The sequence below is a fragment of the Pipra filicauda genome, unplaced genomic scaffold (genome assembly GCF_003945595.2).
Source record: "Pipra filicauda isolate LSUMZ 115617 unplaced genomic scaffold, ASM394559v2 scaffold77_size3566232_pilon, whole genome shotgun sequence".
NCBI classification, from domain to species: Eukaryota; Metazoa; Chordata; class Aves; order Passeriformes; family Pipridae; genus Pipra; species Pipra filicauda.
Genome location: NW_024104953.1, coordinates 1,470,459 through 1,495,733, shown reverse-complemented (window position 1 = coordinate 1,495,733; position 25,275 = coordinate 1,470,459). Strand labels below are relative to the sequence as shown.

At 44.9% G+C, this 25,275-nt stretch overlaps 1 protein-coding gene across 2 annotated transcripts in view; it reads left to right on the top strand.

Moving 5' to 3' along the window:
* The window catches only part of PAK5 (p21 (RAC1) activated kinase 5), a 250,509-nt gene that overhangs the window by 28,987 nt on the left and 196,247 nt on the right, over positions 1-25,275 (top strand). The window contains exons 2-3 of one of the 2 annotated variants that reach the window (XM_039389848.1): positions 282-356; positions 1,359-1,390. The gene's annotated coding sequence lies outside the window, so the exon portion shown is untranslated. Of the gene's footprint in view, positions 1-281; positions 357-1,358; positions 1,391-23,410; positions 23,494-25,275 lie in introns of those variants that run through there. The other variant, XM_039389849.1, reaches the window with a different exon arrangement.

The window sequence follows — 25,275 nt, the reverse complement described above, 5'->3', positions numbered from 1 at the left end:
CTAGGCACAGAGTCACAAAGATGTTGGACACAGAGGAAGGAGGAGTAGGATCATTTGGTCTATATTTTACAGAGGAAAGGGGATATAAACACAGGTATCTGTGCCTGTGAGAGAGACAGAAGGTAAAGGTTAAAATCCATTTTTCATTTAAAACTATTCTGCTTTATTAAAATAAACAAGGTCATGCTTTGGGGGGATATTTCTTGATTACAGGAACACAGGCAATTTAAAACTGTGTCTAGACTTTTGGAACTGAGAACTGCAATTCTCTTTGTTTGCAGGCTTTGAAATCAGTGGAGCTGTGATGAGTTCAACAAGCTGGCTTGTGATTTTTAATAATCCACCTGGAGATGAGGGTATGGCTACTCCTTCCTTTATGGTTAGAATTGTCAACCACACAGTACATGTATTTGTTACAGTATTTATTTAATCATTTTTGAATGGTGTGAAGTGGTGCACGAGTACCAACTTCATTCCACTTGTGCCTGATTATACTGAGTGAAGTAAATGGGATTGAAGGAGGAAAATAGAAACATCACTAATCTTTAGGCAAAAGACAAAAGTGTAAAGCAAACCAGAACACCCCTTCTCCTCCCAAACACCAGTTTCTGTCTAGAAAACAGGCAGCTCTTAGGGTCCCCTGCAGACCTATAGGTTCATCAGTTGTCACAGCAAATGGTGACAGCCACAGCAGACGAAGACGTCCTGAAGACGCTGCCCCAAACCAGAATGAAGGCTACAGCTGCCATGTCAGATCATGCCACCAGATCCAGTGACTTCCTCTGACTTGAGCACATGTGATGCCACTTCTTGAGTCTTTACAAGGAGAAAGATTGTCCATTCCCCTGGCATCTTGATGTCTCCCAGCCTCACCTGGGAGGGAGCCACAGCTACTGCAAACTGCCTGAGTTCTTTGGACCTTAATTTTTAGCACCTGGCCCTGATTTGCTCCATCCCGACCAGGATGTTGCTCCACCCCTCCCTTACCCAGGTAAAAGGGATGATGGGAGAGGCACCTTCTTTCAATGTTAGACTTTAGCTGCATAAACTTTGTCCTCAAGGGATGGGTTTGCACCACAAAGAAGTGCTGTAAGTCCTGAGTTTCATCTCCTTAGAGTGGGTGGGAAGGTGTTGACTGTTAGTAGGTCTAGTTCCTGCTCTTCCTTTAAACTGGGTCATCACAATTCACCCTCCTACCTTCTGTGAGGATTTGCCTTTTTTTTTCCCTTCTCTCTCCCCTTTGATATTATCCTTTTGCAACTCTCCCTCTCCTCCCCTTCTTCCCCTTCCCCCTGTTTCCTCCTTACACTAAACAGGAGGAAAGTGGGTCACTTTATAATTGCTCTTCTCTATTTCAGAGAGACCCAGAGGCATAAAATGGAACAAACAGGTAAGTGTCACCAATTCAGGGGAGCTTTAAAGATGTTTTCCTTTTGGCTGTCTCCTGGGTTTGTTTCACCTCCTCCTTTCCACTTGCTTCTAAATCCCTGATGTAACAACTAGTGCTGCTGTCTGGATGTGTAGCTAAAATTCAAGTTGAGACTAAGTGACTTGGGAGGCTGAAAGTAAGGATGTTGTGGCCTTTTTCCTCTCCCTTTTTTATTGCTTTGATTCAACGGAATAACAAAGTTGTATGAAGAGGATGGTTTGTACTTAAATATGCAAAGGAAGGAGTGATTCAGTGTTGATGCAATAGTTTGCAATAACCTCAGGCATCCATAAAAATGATTCAGAAAAAGAAGGAAAGGCTTCCTCACATATTAGCAGTCTTTATTTGTGAGCTGCTTGCCACGCAACAGGACTTTAGATCACCCTCAGTCAGACAAACAAGAGACATATGCAGTCCAGTCAAGCATACAGTTTTAATTTTTTTTAATGTAGGCACAGTCCCAGGGATTCTTTTTCCCTCAAGGCCTTGTTTTGTCAGCGCTACCTTAGCCATTATCTGCTGCTTTCAATGAGAAACTCGATGTTAAGCTCAGCCTCTCTTTGAGGAGTGAGCTGGATTTTGTTTCTAGGTGCAGTGTTAGAGGAATTCCAGGGTTAGGAGGCTCAGAAGCTGAGGGTGAGGTTTTTGACAGGTGGGCATAATATTTTGTCTTTTTTTTTTGAGTCCAGGCTTTACAGATCCCAGGACTGTACTGCTCACCAACAGCTGTTACTCCATATTAGTTATCTGTGTTATATAGGCCAGGTAGCTGTTTACTCTTCCTTACAGAGCCCATGAGTGCTGCTGCCCATCTGAACAAGGTTATTGTACATATTCAGTTTGGGCTTTTGGGTAACACCTTTTGCTCCAACTTTCACTGTGTTGGGCAAGAAAAGGTTCTCTCTCTTCAGCAAATTCTCTTGCTATATCCTGTGCAGAGTGGTGGAAGAGACCAAGCTCTAGAAAAAGAGCAGGGACTTGGGTTTTGCTCATAGCCTGGATATTGAACAGCTGTAGCTGTCTGGAAAAAGTCACTTCTACCTTGAAAACTAGTGCTTTGGGCTGAGACAGAAAAGCATAAACCTCCCTGAGAGAACTGCCTGGAGCAGTCCTTGCTGGTGTTTCACAGAACGTGCTGCATTGGTGTAGCTGTCTCTCCTCCCCTACTGAAACTGGGGCTGAATCTGTCTCAGTCTCTCTTCCCATTGCTTTTCCTCCCCTATTAAGGTTATGTTTTCATCCTCACCTATTCTTTACTATATCTCTGCCCAGGGGGACTTGGTGCTGCCTCTGTAATTCACCTCTCCAAGGAGAGCCTGGAAAGCCAACAGGGCAACTGCCTGGAGAGGAGGTTTGTTAGGCAAAGGGAAGACATCAAGCTTACTGATCCTTTTGGAGCCTTGTTTCTGTCACTGAGGGCTCTTGGCAAAGTCTGATATGTCTGTTTTTTCTCTGCCCAGAAAGGGGCTACATCAGACAGGGAACCCACTCGAGGGGCCATGATGTCAACTTCCCATCACCTGGATGTGCATCTGGAATAATTCAAGTGACTCAAAAGGAGGCCAGGTTTATTCTATACAGCAGAAAGACTGAGTTTCAAGATAGACCAGACAAATATGTAGCTTAAGCTGTTAACCCTTGTGTTCTTGAGCTTCCATATACGCTGCAGCAGGTTTAAAATTATTCCTGGCAGTATTCCTCAGCCTTGTTTGAGGCAAAAAAAAAGGAGCCTTATGCATCCTCGGTCTAACAGAAAGACTATCTCTATGGATTTATGGGTCAATGTCTTAATATATCTCTTAAATGGGAATGAAAACTGCCCTGGAAACTTCCTGAGAGTTATTTCAATTTCACCTCCTAGTGCTCTGCAAATAATTGATTTTTTTTTTTTAATGGAGAAACTTGCTGAAAATTGCAAGTGAGGGAAGCTAATCTGTCAAGAACTCCCCAACTTCTGAATGTAGAATATTTTTTTCCTTTCCTCTCCTGAAAAACTAATAAATGTCCAAAATATTTTGAGTAACCAGAGATCATCTGAGGAAAACTCTGCTTCTCTCAACCTAATTCTTGCCCCTGCTGTGAAGGTGTTTTAAGGAGCGTTCTTTGACCTGCCTGTTTCTAAAACATGTACAGTTACAGACTCCTCTCGAGTAATTAGTGAGCCTTGTTCTCATATGAGCTGTGTGCATAATATGGAGCTGAATCTGAGGTGTCACTTACTGTCAAATCTACGTTTTTCATGCAAGTTCCAAACACTGGAGTGTGATAACACTTGGCAACCTGCACTGCTGGTAAGGCCAGTCCTGGCACGGCAGGGGATGTTACAGGTCAGGCATGGGTGTGCTGGCATGCTGAGGAGAAGCTTTTATGTTGCCTGATCCAGGTGTGCTCTTGCAGTGTAAGAAAATGAGAAAGGACTGGAGAAAGTGGAGGCCTGATCCAAAATTTCCTGTGGACTTCAATGCAGGTCTGCAGACAGCTTTGGACTGAGGGATGATATTGATTTCTGTTGGATCACTTATAAATACTTCCTTAGAGATGCTTTCTTATGTGGGAAAAATCCTCGTTACTTTGACTGTCTGAGCAACCACCCACAAGTCAGACTGCAGCTCTCACACTTGCCAAAAAAAGAGACCTTTTATTAAGAGGAGTCTCTTGGAGCCTGCAGAGACCACAAATGAACACCCCCAGGTGAGGATGAAGGCTACCCTGGGACCCCTGTTAAGCCCATTATGAGGCTCAGCTGCCTTCCCAGATCCCATCAGTGCCTACAGCAGTGCTTCCTTTCTTGCTGTTGGCCTTAGAGCAGCTCTGTGGCATATTTGTCTCTGATTTATGTCAAAAATGCTTTTAAAATATTACCAGAGACTTGGGCTTCCTCGTGATCTCCCAGCACCTTTCCAAGGTGAAGGGATGGAGTTTAAAGGTGACTAGAAATAATAATAAGACAAACAAACAATTAAAATAGATCATTACTTTAGTGTTGCTACTACAGCTGAAACCATGGTTCCTAAGTAATGTTCTCTGTGACCAGGATGATCCAGATAATAGGGAGATTAAAATAGGCCCTTGCCTCTGACATTTTTCTTGCTGTTATGGGCTCCAAGGGATGTTGGGGACTGCTCTGCTGGGAGCTTGGCTGTTAGTTTGAAGCTGAGCAGAGGAGATGGGGGCTCCTCTTCTACCCCTCTGCAGGCAACGTGAGCCTGGGTGGAAGTAAAGGCACAAGGGCAAGGGAGCTGATGTCCCTTCTGTGGTTGCCTGCTTAGCAAAGAGACCATGGCCCTTAGTTGCAAATCACCTTTGGAAGCGATTTGGGATGGTGAGAGGGGTGGGGTGGCCCTTGGAGCACCTCCAAGGCACTCCAAGAGAGCTGCAGAGGAGCTTCTTTCCCACACCTGACCTGACCACACTCTAGATTTATGGTTTGCTATTTGACTTTTCCTGCATCTGGGGGATGGAGGTTAAGCCTTTGCAATATGTCTGTGGACCAGTTATTTTTTCCACTCCTAAAGAAAGGCCAAAAGTGAAGGGTTTAATGTCTAGGCTGACTCTTGGTGATGGACTGCTGGGACTTGTGTGCTCAGTGTAGTGGGCTGAGGGTGATGTTTGGTGTGCAGGGGAGTGTTTGAGAAAAGGCAGGAAGAGGTGAAGAACTGAGGATGGAGCAGAGCCTTGAACACAGAGTTGAAGATGTGAGGTCTGTGTGATTATAAAAGGACAGCTAGTCAGAGGCAAATTGGTTTGGTTTTGGCATGGCACAGTGGTTGGGCAGGGAGTTGTGTGTGTTACCTGCTCAGGGACTTAACCCTGGGGTGGTAAGGCTGCCTCACCCGATGAGCTTCAGTGTTGGCTTTTGCCTTGTCCTTACCCCCAACTTTGTGAGCACATACCTGTCAGGGGATCTGAAGTTGGCACTAAAGCTGTTTGTGGGAGTCAGTTATTCCTGTGGGGGTTTTCAATCCCACAGCACACATGCAAACAAGATTAAAATGTTTAATATTAAGCTTTATATCTGACTCTTGTTTGTACTAAATAGTTCAAGGTGAATAAGAGAAGCTTCTGCTTGTCCCTGAAGCAGGAGCAGTGTCCAAAGTCATGTTCAAGAAGAGTCTAGGTGTGAAAATAGCCTTGTTGCAGCTTTTGCTCCTCTTATGCAGCTGCATCCCAAGCTACCTTCATTCCTCTAGAGTCAGGATGCTCCTCCTGCCTCCCCAGCCATCCCTCAGGGTGGTGCAGAGCCTTTGGCTGGCAGAACTGTGGCTGCTTGTGCTGCATCAGGGATCAGATCTCCTCGTGTTCCCAGTGGGCAGGACCCTTGGAAGGCAGTGAGTAGCACAGATCTGCAGGGAAGGCCCAGATAGAGTAATCAAGCTCTTCACCCAGAGGGTGGTTGAGCACTGGCATGGGTTGCCCAGGGCTGTGGTCACAGCACCAAGCCTGCCTGAGCTCGAAGAGTGTTTGGACAACGCTCTCAGGGACACGGTGGGATTGTTGGGGCTCTCCTGTGCAAGGCCAAGAGCTGGACTTTGATGATCCTTGTGGGTCCCTCCCAGCTCAGAATATTCCATGATTTTATCTGGTTTCTGAGTGTCCCCTTGCTCCTGTGAGTCACCTGGCACGTGGCCCGATGCCTTGCTGGGTGCGTTGCTCTGTCTCAGCACTGGAGCCTCTCTGCAGAACGTCCCCTTCAGCTGATCCGAGATCTGCTGCACAAAAAGCCCGGCAGGTTGGCAGGATCGATCATGCTAAGGCAGAAATAGCTTTGTGCTGGAGCCAAGGTCCTTTCAAGGCAGGAGTCATTCGTTTGGGGATTTTCAGCAGCGCCGGGTTTGTAAGTAATCTCAGCTGTTTGAATTCACTGGGAGCCCAGCCCCAAATACTCAAAGAAATTTAAAATAATCCCTTTGGAGCACGTATTTGCTTTCTAGCTGTCGGCTGTTTAAAAGCTGTGCTTCCAGCACTTACACCTCCAGCCACAGTGGATGGAAAATGGACCAAGGATTGTGACGGTACAGAGCTTGCCAGAGCAGGAGCTGCCCCGCTGATGTCAGGGGAGCTGGATCCTGTGCTGCCTCATAAGCTTTGTAGGCTCCTCCCAGGAATTTTCTGTTTTTCTCCCTGCTCCCCACACGTGTGCTTCCAACAGGAGCCAGGATGTGGCCCTTTGTGGATAGGGCAGCATTGCTGTGCCCTCTTATGCTGGCACAGGGGCTGTCTAAAAATCCAGCTGTTACTACTTTATTGCTTAGATCATCATTTATTGTGCAGCCTTCTTCATATTAGAAGCTGGAGAAGCTTCTGGGTGTGATAAAGGTATTGGAATTTGGCTCTTTGAATTGATCTGCTTGGTGACATTGACTGGTTTGTTGGGGGGAGGGTCAAAGCTCTGCACAATTTGTTGTTTTTCTCTTCCCTCATAAACAGATATTAACACAGCACAGGTTGAAGGGAGAAGCAGCCTGTGTATATTAATATCTGGCATGGCATTTCCTCGTGAAAAAGGAGATGCCTCCAGTTTACCTGTATGAAGAATTATCCCTGGCACTGTTTTGTTCCTGCATATAGAGACTGGGATTGCTGCCATCCTATGCACCAGTCCCACTGCTTATTTGGCAATAAGCAAGTGAGGCCCTGCCTGATACTGGGTATGAATCTACAGTAGGGAGGAATTCTCCCACACACTGCCAGGGAACAGATTTATTGCCACATATCCACACAAGGTGCCGAATTCACCTAAGTGTCTTCTAATGTTCTATTTTAATTGCTCATCTCAGCCAGCTAATAATAAATCAGCCTTAAATTTGCAATGGGGATTTAGGGGGGGGATAGAGATTGAATGAGATTTTATTGATATTATTGCAAAAGGCCTTTTCTATCTCTTCTGGCTAAATGAATTTTATCCTTTTGGTTGTACTAAAGACCCTTCAGGACCAACCTGCCAGCATCCCTCTCTGCACCCTGAGCAATCACTGTGCAGACTGCTGCATCCCCAGCCAGCAGAGCTCTGCGTGCTGGCTGGAGCCCTCAGCTCCACCTGCCTGCACTGGAAATCAGAATGCAGGGAAGAACTCGTGCTGGAAGTCTCTGGTTTCTTGTTTCCTTTTTTTTTTTTTTTTTTGTAACAGGAAACAGTTGTCCCCCTCTTTCAATGCAGGGACAGTCAACAGGCCATAATCTGAATCTTAGAGTTTTATAAGTTAATTTTTTTTTTAAACACACTATTGAAACTCAATATTTTTCTTTCTTGGCATGCAGCCTGATCCAAGAGAGGTAGCACTGGGGTTTTTGGGAGGGGTGGATGCACCATAATTTGAATATACCACTGCCATTATAAACTAACATGACAGCAGTGCCTAAAGCAAGACTAATCATGTCTTCTCTTGTGCTTTATACAAACAGAATGATTAAGATACTCATGTCCCAATGAGTAAATAAATACTTGCAAGTGAAGTATCAATAGCTTAATATAGATGAGGGAGAGGAAGGGAAGACAACATCCAAACTAGGTAAGATTTTATGTAGGAAAAACCCATGCTAACTAAGGCATGAGCTTCATTCATAATTCTCAAAACTAATTGCAGGAACCTGGTTCGACAGGACAAACTGTGATTCACTAATGTAACATTTTTTCCTAATCTTAGAACATTTTTCATTGTTAGGCCTGGCAGTTTTCACGTGAGTCTATTCAGGTGCCAGGAGTTAAACAATGTCAATGAACCCCTGAATTCTCAGTGCTTATTGAGACCAACAAAGTACCAATTCTTTCTCATGTTTCCCTTCCTGGGACAGTAAAACAGGTCAAAACTGGGTTCAAAACTGCCTTCATTCTCTGTGGAAACTGCAAGGAAACGGGAGGAGTGAGGTAATGATATTCCTGTTCTGCTGCAATAAGACTTGCAGGTAAATCTCTCTACCCGTGAATTACCATTTGTCACCTGAGAAGTGGGGATTAAATTTCTCTCTTGAGATCTAAAGCCTTTGCTTTCATCATGCTGCACATCTTGGCTGGAAGATGAAATACCTGATCACTGCGAGCAAGGGAAATTCAGAGCTCTGGTTTGAGGAATCCACCTGTGTGTTGCAAAGTTCCCAGTGTTGTTCTCCAAGGACTACTGGCTATGATTCAGTGGACACAGCAATTACTTTGTCTTTAATTTTTAAAAAGTTTGAGCTGGAATCTCTGCTTGTTCAATTTTCATTTTGTGCAGTGGAAGGTGAGAGCTCTTGACAGTATCCCAATATCTTGACTCTGTGTAAAACAGGATGGAGGAAAAAAGTTTGTCATGGAAGGTGAAATGTGAAGTGAAATTTTGGGTGGGCAGAGCTAGTCATGTTTGTGACAGTATGCTCCAGTTTTTCTGAGTATGAATCTGGATATTCACCTTTAGTTACTTTTGTACAGAAAAATCCTGGGGTCTGGAGGAGAGCAGGTGAAGCAGGAACACACTCAATTTTTTTCCTGCTTAACCTTCATTACAAGTCAAGCAAAAAATGCATCAGGATATTGTGGAATCATCAGATCTAAAGAAAAAAAACAGCAGTGGTGTGTGCATGGAAGGAAAGAGTTTGGGGAATGGGGGAGTACTTGGATAGTATCCCTCAAAGGCAGAGATCAGTTAGGACAAATGGCTGTTAGCTTGGCTTGTTGATAGTGGTAAACTATCAAAAGGTAAAGTATTAAAAAGTAGGTAAAAATCACTGTTTGGGCTTCTAGAGGAAGGCAGTAACCCATGAAGGGATTTTTTGCTGGACTAGCTCCTTATTTTGAATGCAGGCAACCCAAGATTTACTTGAGCCTTCATCCTCCACCAGCTTAATGAACTTTTGAGACGAAGAGAAGCCAGTGAGAGAGGAGTTGGCTGAGTTGCCCTATCAGAGTAATGGGGACTGTCCTGCTTGGGCAGAGCTTGCAGTGTCCTCCATGCAAAAGAGAATTTGTATGATAATGGTCTCATCTCACCTCACCAGGAGGCTGGAGGGAATCACAAGGATGTATCTGTGGTGAGTTGCTGCAGCTGCTCCTCTGCTGTGAGACACAGTATGGTTAAAAGGCAAAATATTGCATAGCCTGGTACTTGTGGGTACTGCTGTTGTCTTTCCATGTCATTTTGATCCAGGCTTTGATGTGTGGTGTTTGATAGGGACTAGAGAATATTTCCTACAGTGCTTCAGGGAAAAGCGTGATGGTTACAAGAGCAGGGGTGGCAGGCTTACTGTTTTCAGGTGGTATAGTTTACTCTGCCATGATTCAAACCTAACTAGGAATATTATATTGAAAATATCTTCAGGGAGCATGCTGACTTCTTCGTGAGACACAAGGGTGGTCTAATGGGAAATTTTATTAACAGTAGATAATAAGATAAAGATGCTAAGTGGAAGCAACTAAAAATCGTATCTTTCCCAGTTATCCTCTCTTCACTTCCAAGGCACAATTTATCTGATGGAAAAGTCCCACTGTGTTATGTTTGCCATTTTTGAGCACGGTCCAATACTGGCCTGTTGACTTGTGTTGAGGGAAGGGATTGACCTCAGTGTAACTTGTGCTGTGGCAGCCTGGCCTAACCAGCATCAGATCTTGGGTCAGAAGAAATAGGACTGTGTGTACAACGAGGTCCTGCTGTCCTTGTTGTTTTGTTCAGGGGAAAAAAAAGTACTTTTCAGAAGCCTGGTGAAAATAAATAATAAAAAGGGGTACTGGGATCAAGAAAAATAATCTGCCCTGGCACTTTGTCTAGGGATACTTGAAATACTGCAAGAATCCCAAATCCACTGTGGGAAATGAGTCTGAAATGACAGGGATGTGCAGGAGTTGTTCTGAGAACTGGAGGCAGACACAGAGTTAAAAATAAAACAAAGCAAGGGAAGATGCTGCAGAAACTTAGCCCACTCTGTATTGCTTTTCTATAGGTGTGGGGGAGATGGCAGGCAGCAGCTGGCTCCTTCAGAAAGCCTGTTTTTATTAAGTCTTGCAAGTATTCAGAGAGAAAGACAACCATTTCAAAAAGCTAAACCCATCAATATTAGGTGTAAAACCTCTTCTTGTGGTGGAGCGTGTTTGTCCTCTTTCTGTTCCCTTGCACTTCCTGCCCCAACAGGAAAAAACCCAAGTGACTCTTCTTCCTCCAACATCATTTTTCTGGAGTCCTTTTTAGTTCTCAGCACACACAACATGTTGCTGAGTCTCCCCTTCTCCTGGGAGAAACCAATTAGAGATCTGCCCCTGAATGAATTCTTAATTGCAGGTTTCAACCCAGTATGGAGGGGACTGCTGTTGTTATTTATTTTCTCAGGAAGGGGAAAAGCACCGGTAGTGGCAGCAGCTTGTGATGTCAGTTCTCTGCAATGGTGACAGGAAGCTTTCCCGGGAAGAGTGGGTGACAGCAAGGCTTTTAATGAGGGGCAGGTGGCCTCTTGCTGTGTGCAGACCCAACTGCACTGCTTGGGCTGGCTGGAGTGAACTATGTGGGATGCTGCAGACATGTATTTGTCTTCTGTCCCTGCTTTAAGGGCTCTGAAGCTCTTAGCTGTAATCCCACGCCAGCTGTAGGAGGGTGATACGAAGGGGGAAAGAAAGGGAAAAGTGCTTCATGCTCTCTGTGTACCCACAACAGGGTTGTGTAAAGATCTGCTGGGAGTAGAGTTTAAATGAGCTTCCAGGAAAACTCACCGGCAGTTACTAACTGGTGTTGGAGCAGGATTCCTGTTTAGTGTACTTTCTGGGGAAAATCCATCATGACAGCCCCTGTTTTCATGACCTCTATTTTTGGTAGTTTTCTCTTTGCTTATGTTTGTCTCTGAAGTGCTCTCAGTCTGGAGGTGTCTGTGTGTTCCTTGTGGTTCAGTGGAGCAGATCACATGGGTTACTTCACTTGCAGAGTCCTTGGAAGCAGCATGGTTTGAAGAAGCCTCAGCTTTGTTCCCTCCTAGGGTTAAGAGAAGCCCTTTAATCCTTCAGAAGATGTTCCAAAGCAGAGTGTTGATGAGGGATGCTATAGAAACAGACTGCGAAAAAGATGCACAGGAAGGGAATAATCTCCCTCTCGAGAGAGGGATGTGATGTTGGTTCCTTTGTCATTCTTCTCTGCCAACATGTCTTACCCTGATTCTTCTCAATCCATAAAGTGAGGACAGTTCACTTCGGTATTTGGCCTCTCCCATAGCTGGCCAAGGCTGCCAAGGAATGCCTGTGGTGTGAATGCCTTCCCTCTTAATTATCTCCTGATAATTTCATCAATTGCTGCATGGACACCAATGACCTTGGAAGTGTTGTCATGGGTGAAAGATCCCACTCCTGTTACCAACTTCCTTCAACAACTGTTTCCTTTACAGAACACCCCCATACTATGACTACATAGAATATTAGTGTCCTACTGAAAAGAAGAATGAAGACGCTGGGATAGTTTCTGTGCTGCACAGATGGCATCAGCTGGCATTGGAGGTGGGCTATATTGTGCCCTCTGGGAAAAGGGACTTGGTGAATTGATTCCTCATCGGTGTCAGCAGAGATGTTGAAAGCCCCTGTGCTGTGTAGGGTACCAGGGCTCTATATTTCCTTACACTCAGTTTAGCTGAACTGGCCCAGTTTCCTTTGGCTGAACCAGATCTCAGCCTTTAGGCTGGATCATCAGGCAGACCCAAAACCAACGCTGACAACCAGCAGAGTGATAGTACCAATGTTTGACATCTGTCTCAGAGGACAAGACTGATTAAGCTGCAGCTTTATCTGGACCTGAGGCAACCAATGTCCCTGGGCATGGTGGGCCACAGAGGTTTAAACCTTCAGGTTGGCTGAACATGTTCTTGGGTCTAGTTTGGTAGAGGATCTCAAAGTGTTGGTTATGTGAAGGTAACTGCTGTCTCCTGAAGTTGTCTGAGAGTCTGGCTCTCCTACAGGAAGCAGAGTGCCAGAGGCTACTCTGATAATAAATTCCATATATGAGCTGCAAGATGCCTTACAAAAAACCACCTCATCCTGCTCCAAGGCAAGGTTTAAGGATGAAGCTCAGCAGTGCCCTTTGCTGCTCACCTGGGCACAGGTAAATGATGAGTGTGGCAGGTGAAAATCTCAAGCTCTTTTTTACCTTCTCAATAGAGGTATTTGCCCTGTAAAAGGGGATGGGAGTGGATATAGCAATTTTTTTCCTTCCCTTGCACCCTTACTCATCTCCTCCCACGTGTTGGAGCAGCTGTCCTGTAGGGTGATGAGAAAGTGTGCAGGTAAATATTGATTATCTCTTTGTTGTAATTCAGCAGAGACATTTCTTTACTTTTCACCTGCATTGCATCCCTTCTCCCAAATGAACTAGTTCCTGAGGAGTATCCTTAGTAGAGAAGTCCTTACATTTTTTTTTTTTTGATGGAACAGACCTTTAAAATAGGCACGGAATTCCTGATAAATGATCCCCTGAGTCCTATAACCATTTTACTGTCTTCATTAGTGCTTAAACAACAGGGGATGTCATGTGGAGGAAGGAAAGGAGGTGGGAGGCAGCTGATGAGAGGAGCAATGTACCCTGCTAACAAAACCTGTCTGATTTCAGGACCTCTGCATTTCACTTCAGCTGCCTCATTCTGAGCAACCATGTTAAGAGGGAAGAAAAATATTTAAAGCTGCACTAAGCAGAGCCCCATGGAAAACCAAGATAAATATCAGCAGAGCTGGTGCTGCTCTGACTGGGAAACTCACACAGCACTGGGATCAACAAATCCCTGCCCTGTGGCAGCATCTGTTGCAGCCCTGGCTTGGCACACGTGCCAGTGCTCCTTTGCACACTCTTTCCTTTGCTCCAGAGCTGTGTTCAGCAGTGGGCACTTGATTAATCCCTTTTTCCTAGTGCTGAGGCAAGTATGTGCAGCTGGAGAGGGAGGAAGAGCTTGCCTTAGACACCAGATACAGGGATATGCCCCATAGGATTGCTACCTGTCCTTAGGGGTTTTCTGATTCTCTCCCAAGTGCAGAGCTTTCTCAGGAAGGAGCTAATCCTGTGAGACATCCATGGCCACCAAGGCCCTGACATGTGAGCGTGTTCTGAGGCCAGCAGTGCAGCACAGTTCACCACAGCCTCAGCCCTCCTCTTCCACCCTGTCAAATTCAAGGCTGCTTTTCCGGAGCGCTGCCCTTCTGGCAACGGTGAATCTCTACTGCTTGACATAACCCAAGTCTATGTAGCAGGATGTAGCAGTTAAATAACAGTCTGAGCTTCTGCAAAACAACTGTGGTAGTCCCTCAGGCCACTGATGCTGCTTATTCCTCCCCCAGAGCCCAAGGGAGCAGATGCAATGACTACATAAAGGATTCTGAGGACAGCAGTATAAAGGCAGCTCATGCAGTGGTCAACAGGCTTCAATTTGGTTGGAAATTCTCTGGTCCTACATCAAATGCCAGTGTAGGGGAGGTGTGTTTTCTCCTGGCCTTTCCTGGTTTGCAAAATTCATCCATCTAGTGAAGGAACTGGACATGAGGAGAAGAGCAGGGATTTCTTCCTGACTGGAAACCAACCAAAACCAGGGTTATGTGAAAATCCTGAAATAGGAATATAGTTTTAACCTCCTATTCTGACTATTCCCCAGGGCAGTGGTTCTTCCTCACCAGGATTTCTCCATCAATCAGTTCTCTGCTGTTTTCAGGAAGACATCCTCTGCCTGGTGCTTGGGATGGAAGCTGTACTCTGCTCCCTGGAGATGGTTTCCCTGGGGTGGAGTATTGACTTCCCTGCTTCCCTAAGGATAGCCTTTTCCTGCTGCTTGTTTTCCCCCCTGAATGCCTGTTTCCGAGGGGAAAAGCTGTTTTATGCTCCACTCTTGTCAAAGCCCTGCTGAGGGCTGTCGGAGTCCTTCCCAAACCATCAGCTGATGTGGACTGCAGGCAGTGACTGCTGTTTACACTGGGTATGTTTTGGGGTTTTCAGGAGGAGAAACACTCTTCTGCAACCTCCAGCAGAACACAGGCTGTATGCTGAGGTAATCAGCATCCTTGATCTTCTCCCCTGAGACCCAGTAGTTAGCTTATTTGCACTCAGTCGTGGCAAAAATACAAAGAAAACAAATATGAAAGATTATTTAATGAACTCTGGAAATGAATAATGAATACATCATTTTTAAGTGGTTCTTCAGTCTGCTCCAGACTGCTACCCTGAGATATGAGAGCATCAATCTTGGCTAGTATGAAAGAGGGCAGTCATTTGGTTTCTGAATGAACAGATCACAGGATGAATGGAAGAGCTAATTGTTTCTTGAAGCAAACTTCTTAGACCTTTGTGTGTCCAAGAAGGAAACTTGGCAGTGTGCTGAACCTTAATTTTTAAACAATGTGAAAGATGGGCTTGACTTACCGTTGCTTTGAATTGGTGTGGTGCAATGAGAAATGAAAGACTAAGCAAGGTTTTGCAGCAAGATTACAGTTTTGTGGAAGATCCCTTGGTGACAGAAAAGCAGAATATATGACTGACTTTAACTTGTTACATGTCTTGTATTGAACACATTATCTTTGCCATGGTGTCCTAGTTTAGTCTTTATCTGAAAACCAAGAAAGCTGTTTGGGAGCTTCATCTATTTGGAGACTGGCTCACATTTCAAAAAAGTTATACAGCATTTCTTTCTAGCTTGCAACTCAAAAGGGTTTTAGGATAGCTATACATTTTAGGTTTGCTATCCCTTGGAGTCCTCAGTGGATAGACTCACAATAGTGAAAGCACTTTATGAAGAGATGACTCAAGAAGTGTTTCCTTTTAGAGGGTCTTTAAAATAACTTCCTGTGAATGAATCTGAAGAATTCTATAAAAATGTGAAGGTGTAGATAAGCATGGCGTGAGTGTGAAAATGTATGGATTAAAAAAAGCCAATTTAAAAATTAACAATACAGGAAAACTAAGTTCTGAATTCATATAGCAAAGGTGCAAAGTTTTCAGGTGACTGCCGAGGAGAAAATGTGCAGCCAGCAGCTCAGCTTCATCAAGGGAGCCATTTATTTTAAAGGCATCTCTATAATCTGTGACTTGCAGACTTGTCAGGGGACTGAAGTGAAGGTGGTGATGGCTGGTGGAGGTCTAGGAGCCGTGCTGAGGATCACAGAGTGCTGCCTGTGTTAGTCTGCAAAGCCCTTTCTGCTCTGCCCTTGTGGTTCTATGCCTTAACCCCACGATGTGACAGCTGTGACTCTGGAGCTTTGACACGTGTTTTCCTATAGGAAGAAAATTCCCTACTGAGGCTGCTTTTCATTTCCACTTAATGAAGAAGGTGTTGGTTGGATAGTGTGGAAGTAGGCACCTCTTGTAGGGTGCTCTGCCAAGCTTCCTGGGAGCCAGATGTAAGTGGCAAGTGAGTTTAAGTAAGCTTTACTGAGCTCGTGTGATGTGAAGGAAGTTTAACTTTCATTTGCTTTCACACTTGAGAGCTTATTACAAACCAGTAAACTCTGGTGTAGCACATGGTGTGTCTGGGACATAGATGTGGTCCATAATCTTTTGCATCAAGGTTTGTATCTTGTTTCAAGGCCAAGTCTGTTTTTCTTAATAATTCCAATTGCTCTTACAATTCTTTTTCCCCAGCCTAAAAATCAAGGGTTAAATTTGTGTGTTGTTACATGTAAAAGCAGAAATTTAATTTTTAAAACATGTCAGACATCTATTTGAATTGGGAGCTATTGGGTCCCTAAATATCTTTCAAAATCTGGAGCTGTGCAACAGATGGAGAATCAGCATTTAAAGAGTAATTTTGCAAAGGAAGCGGAGCATCTTTAGTGAAATTATTTCCTTTAGCAAATAGTTGCACAGCATGAAGAAAGAAAGCAGAGCCAGCATCTTGCTCAGGGAAATCATGCTTACTCTCCCTTTCCTCATGCCTCCTTTCTAGTTGTTTTTTTTTTGTTGTTGTTTTTGGTATGGATGCACCCAGGCCACATCGTGGCACAAAGACCAGGGTACCCAACTGGTATCTGTTGGTCTCTTGGTGGCACCACGTGGCAGGTCAGAGTGGACACTTTGTGTCCCATGAAAGGCTGAACCCTTCTTATGTCCTTAAGTGGTTTCCATGTAGATATAAAGGTCACAACGACACTGAGCAAGAATCACTGGCCTGCGGAATTGGTCCAAGATAATGTCAGAGGCTCCTAAAAGCAGGCTGATAATGTGGTGTGTCAGGCTTATGTAACTGGATGTTGAGCCACACTGTGTGTACATGTACCTCAGGTTATGTGCAAATGTAGGTTTGCAGTTGGGGTAATATCCTGGGAAATGGATGGGAAAATCCCATCAGCTACCCATGTCAGAGCAGCAAAGACTATCGATGTACCTGAATAGGGAAAATCCAGTCTCTGGTCACCTTTGAAGACAGCAGTGACACTGCAGAGTTTGTGTAATCAGGAACTGGTGACAGTCCAGAAGAGATCTCCACAGTTTCCTTATCCTGGATGCTGGGGACATGTGCAGTGTGCAAATAAGTTTGGCAGTGTCTGGGAGGGAAAGGCAACTTTCTAGACAGGTGGAGCTCATCAGTTTTCAAAAAACCAGCTTCTGCTTAGAGATCAAACAACTGCCATATGGTGTTGTTTTTTCCTATAGCACAAACATATTTAGCTCTGCCAGGGGAAGTCTGGGGAACTGATTCTCGGTGGTCATGTAGGATATGGCTAAAATTGGAGTAAAACACTACCAAAGCACAACTTTGGAGAAAGGAGGCTGAATGGCAAGTGCAGGAGAGAGAGATGAAGTGAGTCACTTAGGGAAGGAACTACTGCTCAATTTAACCTGGGTTTTATTTTATGAAAACCTGGCAGCTGCAAAGATACAGGTGTAAAAAAAAAATAAAATTAAAATTTGTAGAACTGTATATAACTAGACTCCTCCACCAAGCTCTAAATCAATATTATTTCAGTTAAAAAAACCCAAATAATTGCATGCTACTGCTCTGATTCTTGCCTATAAGACCAAATCTCATTAGGAGCTGCAATAATAGCACATCTAAGAGCAAAATTTGGCTCAGACTGCTTTCACTTTCACAACACCCACTTTTCATTTGAGTGTTCAAAGTTGCTGCAAAACATTTCGGAAAATTAGCTATTAGCTCCACACTGTAGTAATTTTTCCAGTGACAACCATTGCATAGTGCATCTACACTGTAATAAACTTTTTGGAGTACCTTAAATTTGTCTTGTTATTGTCTATCAAGTGTTGTTAGTGCTAATCTTGTTCCAGTGCTGACTCAGTTGATGAGCATAATTTTGTGATGTAGGCAGCCCTAATTCGTGATGATCTGGGCTTTCACAGAATATCTAGAACCTTCCTGAAAAGCCATTTTGCAAGTGACTAAGACAGACACGAAAGATCTTTGAGCTTAAGGTTGTGCTATAAAGGCAAAGTAGCATTTATTATTTAGGCATTTAAAATTTTGCCTTTATCAATACTTCATTAATAAAGTGATCCCTGCAGGAACCATTTGTTACTCTGTGCTCCTGTGCAGTTTACTGTGTCACATTAGGAAAGGAGGAAAAAAAGCAAAGCTTGTAGCATTCGAGACAGCCTGAATATTTTTTTTTTCCCCTTGGTCTCCCTTCCCCCTTCCAGGCTTTCTGCTCCAGTGGCTTGTATTGTAGTCATACTATGCTTCAAGTGACTTGAGAGCATCCCTAATGCTGCATCCCTGGCACTGTAAGCAAATAAACTATTTTTGTGCAGCAATCTGTAAGCTGCACCTCAAGAAACATTTCCTTGTCTGCTGACAGACACTGGGGAAGGCTCAGTGAGGATTGAGCAAAGAGAGCACTTTGAGGAATGAGGAATCTTGTCTTCCTTGATGCAGTAAATCCAAAGCAGCTGGAGGAGGGGTCTAATGCCACCAAGTTTTCCCTCTCTGGCCATCGGCACTTTGGGAGCGAGTGGTTCTGCTGCTGTATTGAGTCACCATTGTCCACGGTTCATATGTGGTGTGAGAGCCATCGAGGGAATCCAGGAGGAGCAGGGAAAGGCAGTGGCCTTGCAGGATGGCTGGTGGCTGTGGCAGACACATGCCAACACAACTTCTGAAGTGCATGAAATGCTGGGGCTAGGCACCTTGTAAAACAGCCTGCTGAGGCGTGATGCATACTGCCCAAAGTTCACTTGGTTTTACTTGAGTCCTGTTCTAAATTTGATCGTTTCATAAGTTAGGAGAAAATTCTGCCCTCACGCACTCAAGTTTTGATCTGAAGAGGAAGCTGCTGCTTCTCTCTGCCCCTTGTATCATCTCTAGTGATGACTATGAGGTGTGGGGAGATTTTCACACCTACTGAGGTCTGGCAGCAACAGACTCGTACCCCCTGGCGTGACTGGCACCAAAGTTAACTGCAGGGAGGATTTGGGACACCTGCAAGATGGAACCGATGGCAGGGCGAGATTTCACATCAAGCTGCATTGGTTTGTCCTTAGATCTGTCCCTCCAAGGCAAAATCCTCTCTTTCTTGGAAAATCACAGCTCTTCCTGGCCTGAAGTCACATCTGGCATCCAGGAAAGCTCCTTTTGCCTTTTCTTTCATTTCCAAGCAGTTTCCTGTAACGCTCTTGGGATTTAAAGCTGGGTTTGTTCAAGTCTTATGTTCTTTCCCTCCCCCTCCAGTATTTTACAGGAGTCTTTTTTTTTTTTCCTGCCTTTTGCTCAAGAACAAATTGCTTTCCCTTGCACCGTTGGAGCTGCAGTTTGCTGTGCTCTTTGTATGAGATGCTTTCAGAGACTGGAGGATTGGATCAGACTCCTTGATGACTCTCCCTATACACCACTTTCAAGGCTTCAAGACTCACCTGCTTTTTAGCAAATCAGAGTTGACACTGGCTTACTTCAGTGCTGATGGATGCTTTTCCCCTACTTCTCGGGCTTTGTGGATGGGCTGTTGGCAAGCATTCCTGATTGCAGTTGCTAAAGCCTTAATCTCTCTGTATGGAGATAAAGAAGATGCCTTTGGTGAGTCCCTGAGGTCTCTTGCTGCAGGGCCAAAAGCTTTGGTTCATCACAGGAACGGGGCAAAGTCTGCAGAAGGCTAGTTCGCTGGACTGATGTTAGAGCTGGCTTTGCTGGGACCTGTGGGGAATTGATACCTGCAGCATCTTGCTGGGTAATGTGTGAGTTGTAATCAGCTCTGGTGTCCCAGTTAAGCTCCAGTTAATGTGTGAGAGTGGTTTTGGGCTGAGATCTTTTCAACGATTTTGTTACACTGCTGACTGCAGGTTCTTGGGACTGGTTTGAACTGCAGCCTAGGGAGGAGCAGAGAGGTGGAGGAGAGCCACTCTCCCTCCCAGAATGGTCTGGCCTGGGGTGGAATTAACCTCTTTGTTCAGTGCAGAGGAAAAAAATATTCAAAGCATGCCAGCGTTGACCTACATTTGATCCTTGTGATGTGCAAGTTCTGCTTCTTGCACTTTTTCTTGTGGTGACCTTTTGTTCCTAGGAGGTAAGAACTGCTTTGAGGCATTGCTGTGTGTTTTGTACAGCAAAACTTTCCTTCCAACAGGAAAGGATAATTTGAGGATTGTTATTTCCGTTACAGGAAATCCCAAAGTCGAAATAAAAAAAGGAAACTTGTTCTTGTGAAGTCTTCAAATATCATGAGATTAAATCTCTCTTTAGATTCTGACATTATGGATGGGATGATTGCCACTGATCTCTCATATGTGCCATGTGCTTCGGAATAGGATGTTTTGCCAAAGTCTCTCTTCGCCACCAACCAAATCTCAGTGAGTGAGGGAAAGAAACACGGTCTGTTTGAGTGCCGGCAGGGTGAAGGAAGGGCCAGGGTGCTGATGTTTGAAATGTCAAATTATGTGGCTGAGAAAAGTATGAATATTTTCTTCCAGTATCTCGATCCCTGCATGTGAGAGAGCAGAGAGCAGAAATTGGTTATTCAGAGGACAAGAGGAGATTCAGAGGAGCATATGGTAGTCCAAGGCAGAGCTGTGCCAATGCTTTTTTTTGTCTGCTCCCTTCCGTCTGTTTTCTGGAGGAATGAAGGCACGGGCGAGGAAGGACGTGAGAAAAGCTGTTTGGGGCTGAACAAGACTTTTGACCTTGGAAAAAAGTATCTGCATTTACCAAATTTGGGAGTGAGGCTAAAAGAAATCATGAGAACCACTCACAACCCCTAAGTGATGGATGGCGCTCGTGCACTTTCCCCACCCTTTCCTTAGCTGCCACTACCCCCAAGCTGCTTTAAGCCTTTAGTTGATCGAAACAAGGGTCTGAAAAGACCCTTCTTAAAGGGTGCATCATGGTGTTTTCAGATGTAACTCGTCACAGCTGACACACTGCAGAGGGAGGTGAAAATACTATGTGCAAAACCCAAGATGTCTGCAGGCAGCAACATCTTCACAAGGTTCCATCTGTAGTAGGACTCGGCCACAAAACTGAACTGACCTATTTTACCTTACTGGCTCCCAACACAGGCAAAATACTATCCAGTCACAAATTATTTCCACAAGGGCACTCAATGTCTTCTGACCGGGTTTCGTCAGCCAGCACCTTTTCCCTTCTGCTGTGGAGCCTACCCAGGTGAACTCATCTGAGCAGCAGTAAATACCTGGGGGCAGAGAGCAGCCTGACCTTATCAGTGGATCTGCCCCTTTCATTTGAAGGATGCCGAGGTTACAGAGTCGAAGGTAGGAGATGGCAAACAGTGTTTGCTGGAGCAGAACATCAGCTCCTGCCACGCTGCCCCTCCTGCACAGTGAAGTAAAGCAGGGAGCCCTAACAGAGACAGGAGTGCAACTGGCCAGCTCAAGGTTTTGTTATGTTGAGAGCGCTGAGTTCAGGTTACCTGTGCAGCCTTGCTTAACTGTTAGGTTTCCACGTCTTCAATGTGCTGCTTTAAAATAAAAATAAATAAAGGTAGGAAGGAACTAGAAATCCATCTGTCCCATTGTGTGGCATTGTATTTGACACCCACGATGGCAGGGGCTGAGACCTTCTGATTAGCTTTACTTGCTTTCTGGACTAGCGGAACAGTGAACTGTTGAATACCTGGGCTAGGCACATGAGAGCAGAGAGTTTTAATAGTGAGTTTTGTGGCTATGGGGCCGTTTTTGCCAGCCTGTTTACACTCCAGGATCTAATGTGATCCTGCAGGTTAAAGGGTCTTTCATATCTGATCCCTTTGAGATCAGCTGTGTTCCTCTCTGTTCCAGGACTGCTTGTTTACCCCTCTTCCTTTCTTCTCTTTTCTTGCTGATTGCCCCATCCCAGGCTTTCAGTCCTGCTGGTCCCACCAAGATGCTCTGGAAAGGTTCCCTTCACTTATGTGCTGGCCCTGCTTAGTTTCTTTTCTCTCTGTAATAACTCATGCTGGGCAAGATCCAGCTTTGCTTGGATCTTGCACAGTGTACCCTTCCTGTGTCCAACTCCTGCTGGATCATGAGCAGTCAGCACAACTTATTTGCCAAGGAATATAACCTGTCAGCAGATTCTTCTCCTTCATCGTGGAAAGGGCTGAATCCAACACAGACAGTGCTGCCACTGAACTTTGCATTATAAACTCTCCCAAGCAGGGATTTGCACTTGCAAAGCCTCTTCTTTTGTCCCTCTCTAGTGGCCATCACACCAGCAGAGATTTAGGAACTTTTATCATCAAAACAATTTGCAGGGTAATTGGGCTTGCTATCAAATATTGTGATTGTCCCTTGATAATCATCCAATGTGGAATATGGAGTTATGGCTCCAAAGGAATAGCAAGTCAGAGCCTCCCTTGATATCAGCCTCTGCAATCCCTCTGAAGGCAACACAGCTCCACCACTTCACACCACACATGGTGTGTGCCAGTCTTTATCTGGCATCTCCAGCTCTAATAGGAACATACGCTTTGCTAAAATAAGAAGGAATATTTTTGTGCTTTAGTACAAGCATACTAACAATTCTGGTTTATTTTAAGGATGTGTCTTAAAATCATTAAAAGGGGCATAAAATAATAATATATGTAATTTACCACTGTGGAGACTGTCAAGAGTTGTCATGCTACTGGCATTGTATTTAATACACGGGCTGCCAAGAGGCATCGCTAATAGAATTTGCATTAATATACCCAGCTTCTTTAAAAATTAATTAGCCAAAGTAGAGCATCGTGTGCTGCGACTCTCAAACAGGAGAGAAACATTGAAGCAGTACTGAAATAAGCAGTCTCAAAGCTGCTTGGAAAGCTGAGGGCGGCTGGAAATATTGCCCCAGCCGTTCTCTACTGCCCATTGCATCGTGACGGGGACGCAGACACAAACTGACAGCGGGAAGCATTGCCGTGGAAAATTTTGAAGGAAATCATGGATTTGAACTGGGCCCGGAGGCTCTCGTGCTGCTGCCGAAGGCTGTTGTGTTGCAGCTGCAAAGCGGAGAAGCTGCAAACAAATACAAGGAACCTGTTAAGTCACGAAAAGGAAATGTGATCTTTTCTAATGTTTTCCCAGAGGCTGGGAGGTGCCAGCACTTCACAACTCATGCAACACACGTAAGCGCGGGTCACGTGTTTGTGTGCGAGCACGGATCCAAAGACAAATGTGCTGAAGAAGATTTGCATAGGTCAGAATGTCCAACAGCAGCAGTGAGGCATCGCAGAGCTTACCAAGGAAGTGTCGGATAACCCTCATCCCAAAGTCAGTCCCCTTATTTTCATATTCTTCCTTCAGCCTGCAAATGTAATGGCAGATTGGATTGCTGTTTACTTGACTGATTTAAGAAATTAGCAGCAGTCGTGCACCCTCAGTCTCCAGCACCTTCAGTTTCTCTGTGTACTGGTGACGTGTTTCACTGTTCTACATGGAGGAGAAACAACAAACTTTTATTGGTCACATTTGTTTGTCTGGGGATATCATGGGACATGGAGTGGGGGAACAGCCACCATTTTGTGTCTGGGGAAACCATGGAGTGGGGGAATGGCCACCATTTTGTGGAATGGCCGCCATTTTGTGTCTGGGGGAACCATGGAGTGGGGGAATGGCCGCCATTTTGTGTCTGGGGAAACCATGGAGTGGGGGAATGGCCGCCATTTTGTGTCTGGGGAAACCATGGAGCAGGGGAATGACCACTGGTTTTTGTTCGTCTGGGGTACCTTTAGTCAGAAGGTGAACAAAGTTAATGGTATTTCTGACAACACTTGGGCAGTTTGTGACCTTCTCTTCTTTTGTACTTTAGCCCTGCTGGGTTATAAGTCTGAGCTGTGGTGCAGCCATGAGGGATCCAACCTGATTGTCCATAAGCATCCTTTATATCAGCTGAGTGGGGGAAAACAGGCCCAAGAGTGAGGTACCATGCCTGAGCTGGGCAGTTTCTCTCTGCAATTAGTTTCTCTCATTGCTGAGCTCTTGCCAGCTTTACAGCTTTCCTGCTAAGAACTTCCCCCAGGTGTAGATATTTTTCTCCCTTACTACCTGTAAGTGAGTTCTCTGTCTCCAACTATCCGTTAAAATTATGAATAATTGCAGCCTTCTCATGTACTGTCACCTTGAAGATATTTATAAGCTGTGATCCTGTCCCCTTTGAGTCAGGGCAGTGCCATTGTTTCTAGTGCAGTCACATGTCTCACTGTCCAATTTCAGGGTTCATTACTCTGCAGTGGAAGTTCTGCCTGGGCTGGAATTTGGAAAGTGGAGTTTTGGATTGGGAGCAATTAAAAAAAAAATCAAATACAGCTATTAATTGTTATACTTACAGGAGAGCAAGGGAGATGAACGGTTTTAGCTGCAGTTTGGCTGCTTTTGGGAAGTTATTGTAAGTTCAATGAGTTTCAAGCAGTGCAACATTTCTACTTTTGCTGCAGCCTCAATCCCCTCAGCATTTCCATCTGCATGATGTACATGTGCAGCCTGGGAAAGGTTCAGACACAGCAGCAGTCTTGGTGGGCAGCCGGCTCTGGGCCAATTACTTCAGGCTAAAATATAACTGGAGATCATAAAAACTGTTCCTTTTAGGACAAATTCTTCAGTTTCTCTGAATCCAGACCTGGTCTGTAATTGTAGGCTCTTTGGCTCTCCATAGATGGTGAGGAAGGCCAGGCAGAGACTCCAAGAGTTGATTTTTTGATTTAAAGGAGGTTGTTACAGTGAGATCTGACATATTTAATGAGCGCATGCTTTTCTGATTCATCATTTCAGATCTGTGTTTATTCATGTGGTGGTCTGGGTTACCCTCCCTCTCCAAGCCCTAGAAAATCATGTTATTAGTGATAAATGCTCAGATTGCTGCTGGCATCTGAGGATTCACTGATCAGAGCAAGCTCAGGGGACATGAGTATCCCCTTGGGAAGGCTGAGGGGGTGGTTGGCAATGAGAAAGCACCTACGCTCAGTTCTGCAGCAAAATGAGGCACAAATCAAATGCTTTCACACCAAGTAGGGAAACTCAAAGGGCTCCTTTGCTGACCAGATGTGCTGAGTAGCAGAAGGGGAAGACAGAGCCTATGTGGGAGTGCCTGTATATGTTAAGGAATCCGTTGGTTTCCATCCAATATGGGATGATCTGGTAGCTGGGAGATGATTAGAAGCCATAAAAAATGAAGGATATTGGAGATGGGTTGAGCTGAATTTCAGCTCTCAAAGACAGGCTGAAAGTGCTGGAATGGGTCTGGGGAGTGAAATGGGTCAAGAAGCTCTAAACCTATTCTGGTTTTACATCAGAATAAAACTGGATACTTTTCCTTTAATTCTCTGTCACAATGGCAGGAATGCCACTCTGGTGATTGCTCTGAGGACCTCCCCTTGCCGTGCTACTTCACCACCACTCTGCAGCCCTGCTCCTGCAACCAGCACCATCCAGGGCAAAAGGGGATGAAAAAGGGATTGCTCTCTGCTCCAGTATGGGGAACTGGGACTACAACCAGAGTTTGAGGCTTGTTGCTGCTTTCAGTTT